Source organism: Macrobrachium rosenbergii, chromosome 31 (genome assembly GCF_040412425.1).
Source record: "Macrobrachium rosenbergii isolate ZJJX-2024 chromosome 31, ASM4041242v1, whole genome shotgun sequence".
Classification (NCBI taxonomy): domain Eukaryota; kingdom Metazoa; phylum Arthropoda; class Malacostraca; order Decapoda; family Palaemonidae; genus Macrobrachium; species Macrobrachium rosenbergii.
In genome coordinates this window covers 9,958,611-9,966,110 of record NC_089771.1, presented here as the reverse complement: position 1 = coordinate 9,966,110, position 7,500 = coordinate 9,958,611, and positions in this window count along the sequence as shown.

Below are 7,500 nucleotides of genomic sequence, written 5' to 3'. Positions count from 1 at the left end.
GTAGCTCAGAAAACTAGCAATATGTTTATATTTCTTCATTTATCTCACGTTTTGCACAAGATCGGAAAGTTTTGGTCAAACCATAGGATTCGGTTTTAATTGTACAACTAAATCATGATTTCCTGAGATCAACAAGATAAAACACAAAGGAATTACAACAAGTAAAATTGAAGAGAGAAGCATTTAACTCTTCATACCTGTTTTTACTTATCATCGGATTTTGCATCATTCATGCGATCAAGATAAAATAAAACTTGTGTTTTCATACAATAAATTCACCCTGAATACTCTGGTGCTTTCAGATTTTAGATGCGTGTGATATGTGAAGAGAAAATGAAGAATATGTCTTAGTATGTTGCATCTGTTTTTGGCTCAGTTTAGCAGTAGTGCCAAGAGACGGTGGTCTGCAAACAGCGAGAGCTTTGAGGCGCCATTGACAGTTGCCAATCAGTGATATGAGAAGTTTGCAGCTTCAACAATATTTGCTGTATTATTATGTCAATTACATTTTCTGTAAATAAATTCATAGAATTCCCATTATGAATGTTGAGTATTTTCACTCCAACATCATATATGTATGTCTGTATGTCTGGATGTACCTGATAAGAAAAAAATAATCAGATGGATGCATCTGGATGTTCTGGCTTCAATTTAGTCTAGGTGGGAAATTTGCATACATATTGTAGGCTACATGATAAATAACAGGCCTACATTATATGACCAGATTTTTTATGTAAAAGGGACATTTCATATATATATATATATAATAACATAAAAAAATGGATTTTATATATATATATTCAATGAATATATATATATATAAATATATATATTTATTTATTACCATAAAATCTATATATATATATATATGAATAAATCCAAGACTCAATTAAAACATTTTAATTTCACTTATCAGATAAAGTCAGAGAAACAATAATTATTACCAGCTAGTGAAATGGCAAAATTAAACTAAATATCAGAACTCTATTCAATTTTTGTTTTTAGCACAAAAAGCGGAACAAACGTGAAAAAGCCAAAACTATAAGCGGGACATTTTGCTAATTTTAAAAAACCAGGGACAGACGTTGAAAAAGCGGGACTGTCCTACCTAAAAATAACTTTGGTCACATTAGAATGAACATAATGATGAGTTCATTATTATGACTGCTTGTTTCTCAGGTCAATAACATCAAAAACTTATTTTTTCTTATATATTCATTCAGTGAACGAAAGTACATTTTTTATTTCTTACCATAAAATCTATTAGCGATGCCTAAATTGAAGCCGAAGATCCAGATGCATCCATCTGAATTTTTTTTTATCAGATACTTCCAGACATACGGACATATATGATGTTGGAGTGAAAATGTTCGACAGTCATAATGGGAATTCTATGCATTTATTTAGAGAAAATTTAATTACACAATAATACGGCAAATATTGTCGAAACTACAAACTTCACATATTCCTAATTGGCAACTGTCAACAGCTGATCATCATCGCCGTCTCTTGGCAAAGTGAGTCAAGTACAGGTGCAACATAAGACATATTTCTTCATTTTCTCTTCACATATCACACGCATCTGAAAGCACCAGAGTATTCAGGGTGAATTTATTGTATGAAAACACAAGTTTTATTTCATCTTGGTCGCGTGAATGATGCAAAATCTGACGATAAGTAAAATCAGGTATAAAGAATTAACTACATCTCTCTCTTCACTTTTACTCGTTGTAATTCCTTTGTGTTTTATCTTGTTGATCTCAGGAAATCAAGATTTTGTTGTACAATTAATACCGAATCCTACGGTATGGCCAAGGCTTTCCTATCTTATGCAAAACGTGAGGTAAAGGAAGAAATATAAACATATTGCTAGTTTTCTGAGCTACAGACGTAAAAATGAGACAGTGAGCGAGCCACCTACCTCCCGGTACCAGCCAATCAGAGGCCGCCAAACAAACGTCTCGTAGGCCCAAGAATCTTCCTTAAGTGAACCAGCTATAATAATACCAGCAAAAGTCTATGGCAGCACCAGCCTGTTTATAGGGGAGGGGAGGGGAGGGAAAAGTTAAATTAAGCATACCTTAGTTTAACCTGACCACTGAGCTGATTAACAGCTCTCCTAGAGAGGGCTGGTACGAAGGATTAGATTTATTTTACGTGGCTAAGAACCAATTAGTTACCTAGCAACAGGACCTACAGCTTATTGTGGAATCCGAACCGCATTATAACGAGAAATGAATTTCTACCACCAAAAATAAATTTCTCTAATTCTTCATTGGCCGGTCGGAGAATCGAACGCAGGCCAGCAGAGTGCTAGTCGTGAGTGCTACCAACCCCTCCATTGAGGAACGAAGGAAGGCTAGAGGAAGGGGGAGAGGAGGGAGGGGAGGAGATGTGAGGGAATAGTGAAGGGGCGGGGGAAGGGTGAATGGGGATGGGAGGGGGAAGGTGAGAAAGAGGGTGAGGATGAGGGGATGGGGAAGGAGGAGGGAATAGTGCAGGGGAAAGGGGCAGGGAGAAGTGGAGGGAAAGGGGGAGGAGATGGGAAGGGCAGGGGTAGGGAAGGGGATGGAAAAGGGAGGAGGAAGGGGGGAGGAAACAGTTAAATTAACATTTGATCTTGTGCTCAGGAGGGGAGGGAATGGGAAGGGGAGGGGAGGGGATGGCAAAGGGAAAGGGAGGGGAGGGAAGGGGAGGAGAGGACACAGCTAACTCAACACCTGATTGATAGACAGAGAGATAATCGAGAGAAAGTCATCCAGCTTCTCTAACACCACTTGTCTTCACACACACTCTCTTCTGAAGTTGTGAGAGTCCGTACCTGAGCACCAGGAAATTTGAATTTTGGGGCTATTTTGAATGGCCCACTCTACCCTTAAAATTCGCTATTTCAAAAAACAAACCCTGAACGGCACCCCTAGAAGACGAGCTTTCAGAAAAAATAAATTTCACGGTTGTATCTTCTACCGTTGTTGCTCCGTGAGTATGTTAGGACCCTCACCGTCCCCCCTCCTACCCAACCCCTACCACATCCCCTGAACGCCAAAAATCGATGTCTGGATCTCCGGAACGGCTCAATGGAGATCGATAAAATTTGGCACGATTAGAAACCTTAGCGGGAAACCTCTAAAGCCAGAGCTTCATCCTGGACGGTTGAGTATTTCCAGAATTGTAGAGTCCCAAATTCGGGGTTTTTGTGTACTCCAAGTTGCTGGGCTTTACTAACCGCCAACTACCATAGCAGTTGTATATATATATATATATATATATATATATATATATATATATATATATATATATATATATATATATATATATATATATATATATATATATATATATATATATATATATATATATATATATATATATACATATATATATATATATATATATATATATATATATATATATATATATATATATATATATATATATATATATATATATATATATATATATATATATATATATATAAATGATCAACACACAATCACAGTGTGAAACAAAAATAAATTGAAAGACCTGGGTTCCAATCCTCTGTGAGTCAGAAATTTATATGTGTATATATATATATATATATATATATATATATATATATATATATATATATATATATATATATATATATATATATATATATATATATATATATATATATATATATATATATATATATATATATATATATATATATATATATATATAATATTACTTCAACACGATGAATTAATACTAAACAAAAGTTTCTAACATTTTCACATTTTTTTCTGTGCATAAGATTGTGTTTCATTCCTTTGCTATTTCTGGTATAAACTCCTTTAAACAGATCCCAATAAAACCCGTTTTCTATGAAGGTTAATTGTGCGCAAATACTGAGCGTTAAGAAAAATTGCACCACCTTCTGAAATGTTAGGAATCCCTAACAGACACACATACTAGAAGAGAGAGTTCAAATTCAAATTAAGATTCGAATCTTTATTTCCAATTTACATTTATCATTCATATTTAATTTTACAACATTTAAACAGCTAGATTAACATTATTAACATCAAAACGTTCAATGAGAGAGAGAGAGAGAGAGAGAGAGAGAGAGAGAGAGAGAGAGAGAGAGAGAGAGAGAGAAGAGAACCATGTACTCATGACATCTCAAATTTGAAAAAGTCTAAAATCACATCGACTTATTTTAGTAGAAAATATTACTGACAATTCTGATACATTGTGTAACATAATCCTCATAAGCAGGGGAAGATTACAAGGGCATTATACGCGATGAAAAGGATTTATTATATTCCGGGTTATATGCAAATATAACGTAAACCTCATAAATATTCATCAGAGCTCTTGATGACATGGAGAACAAGAGCTGGGTAAAGTGTACATATAATGTTTGCTGCTCAGTATTATATCCTGCTTAAACCATAAATAGAGACATCTTAAATATAATATTTATTTTGTAATTTAATAAATTATCTCTATTTAAAGTTTCTGAAAACTGAGGAAAAATGTAGTTATAAAGAAGTATAATTTTATTACAATGAGACGATGGCTCTTGGTTGATTGTTGCCTGATGCATAATAATGACACTCAAGCTTTCCTTTTACAGTCACGGATGGTGAGAATGAATGAAAAAAAAGTAAAATAAAATCAGTGTAAAACTTCTTTTTTACTGCTACCAGACAATGAGGGCAGAAAGTCCTTGAAAGCTTATAACTTTTTTAATAAAAATCTCTATTAGGTACCATCCTTTTTAAATTAGGGTCTTTATAATATATTTTATATATATATATATATATATATATATATATATATATATATATATATATATATATATATATATATATATCCTATATATATAATATATAAATATATATATATATATATATATATATATATATATATATATATATATATATATATATATATATATATATATATATATATATATATATATATATATATATATATCCCAATAAATTATCAGCCTTGCTCTGATTATGCTTGTAGACAGATATACCTTGATAAACAAACGGAATTCACTATGCACGTTGCATTATGCATTGCAATGATGCTCTTCTTTATTAGATATGCAATAAATGTTGTTTTTCTATCTGGATGTACTTAGACATCCTTTGTGATGGTCACCCATCCAAGTACCAACCAGACCCAGAGTTGATACCCTATGGAAGACCAGCAGTGTAAAAATGTGTAAGAAAAAGTGTGTATGTTTACGCATGCTGCAAAACCTTAATAAATATTGTGAAAGGAGTTAGAAATATTGTAAGGGAAAAAACATAGCCTTATGGCTTAAAAGGAGCTTTACTATGCTTCCTTTGACAGAAACAAAAAGGCTTTGAACTCTTATTGAATCAACGAAAGCAGATTAGCTTTTTTTCCCGAGTTCGCAAGTATCTTTTTTTTTACTTAGCATGATAAGAGTTAGTTAAAGCAAAATAATGTGTAATTAGACCAATAGAATCACAAAAGTGCAAATTTGATTAAATGGGGAATTTTAATTAAACTTTTTACACGGTTATAAAAAAAATTTTTAAAAATCCTTTTTCTTAATGGTTTCCATTTATTAATATATACTTTATCACTTATAAGTAAAATACCATAATCAAATCACAACCTTGTTTATGATCTGTGAAAGTATATATATATATATATATATATATATATATATATATATATATATATATATATATATATATATATATATATATATATATATATATATATATATATATATATATATATATATATATATATATAAAACTTTATCAATTACACGATTGTTCTGTGCATTAGTAGAATTACTAAAAGGATCTCATTCAAACTGGTTGGTATCAAATGGAGTATTAATTCAGAAAAAGTTACAAGCTTTCTTGGACAAACAGTCCACATTATCAAGTATCCGTACAATGAGGAGACTCGTAGTCCAGCTGTATTTATATCTGTGCGCTGGGTACTTTTAATCCTATAATCGCCTAGCTCCTCCTGTGTGACCCCCACCCTTCGTGATCTTGGTCTTTCTCTGCTCCCTTCTTCCAGGTGTCTGTTCTCCGTGCGTTCTCTTGGGTTTTTCCTTCGATTCCTTGCTACTGTGGAGTATACAATTTTTCTGGTTATCTGTCTTCAAAGCCGTTTCCGGTGTTCCCTGCCATTGTGTTGTTGGCACAAGTTATGAAGGCGTTCTCTACAACCAGTCTAGACGTTTTGTTGGTGTTCCTGTACAGAAAACTCATATTTTTCCAGTCTATTTTATGTTCATTTTCCCAACAGTGTTTGGCAACTGCCGACGTCTGATTATAATGCCTTATGTTCTGCAGATGTTGTTTGCTTCGCTCTTTACATGATTTGCCAGTTTCGCCATAGAACCCTTCTTCACAGTCTACACACGCTGCCATATACCCCCTCTAATCTCTTCTTCCCTCTACCGACTTTTTGTTTCTAACTATTTTATTCCTAATGGTGTTTTTGTAGCTGCCTATCAATTTGAAATTATCTAGCTTTCTGTTGATGGGTGCAATAGAGTTGTTGTCCGGGACTGTAATTATTTTCTTCCCTACCAAATGTTCCTTTTCTATCCTTTCTCGCTCCCCAAAATAGTTTTTCCTGGTTTTGATGTGTGCCCATTCCCACCAATACTTAGGGTAGCCTAATCTCCTAAAACTCTCCCTCATGTAATCCAGCTCTTCGTCTAAAAATTCGGGACTGCAAATCCTATAAGCCCTGATGGCCAACCCTGTCATTACTCCTATTTTTGTTTCTTTCCTATGACTGGAGAGCATATGTATGTATGAATTGGTGTGTGTCTTCTTCCTATATACCTTGAATTTTAAATTTTCCCCTTCCCTCTTAACCAGGACATCCAAGAAAAGAATTTCTCCCTCCTTCTCTTCTTGTTGATGTTATGTCGCATGCAAGAAGGGTGTCCTAGCAAAACCATTTCACCTAAGGCTAATCCTTCTATGACCAAAATGATTCTACTATTGTCTTTCCGCCGATACAAAGCGTAAGAAATGACAAACCTAAAATATTCAGTTTCCTCGCTTGTACATCACAAACTGTCTCACTAGAAGGGACTAATTTGCACTCTGGAAACTTCTGAGTGAAAAAGGTCAGCATTTACTAAGTTAACTGAGCTACCAGAATCAATAAAAATAGAAATTTCACTGCCATTAGAGAATCCACGTACAATCGGCCTAGGTTCTAGTGATTCTAAGACCTGATTGCTCATTATCCTGTGTCCGTCTTCGAACTTATCTTGTGAAAATTCTGCTGTTCTTTTGTGTATCTAGAACTTGCATCATGTGGAATTCTCCTGCCATATCTAGAAAAACCTCCCCGTGACTTCCCTGAATAATCTCTATTCTTTGTGGCTGGGCAAAATCTCCATCCATGGTCTGAAGATTTGCAAGCTGAACAATATCTCACTCTGCAATTTGATTTACTATGTCCTAGTTTATCACAATTAAAACAACGTATCGTTGTGAC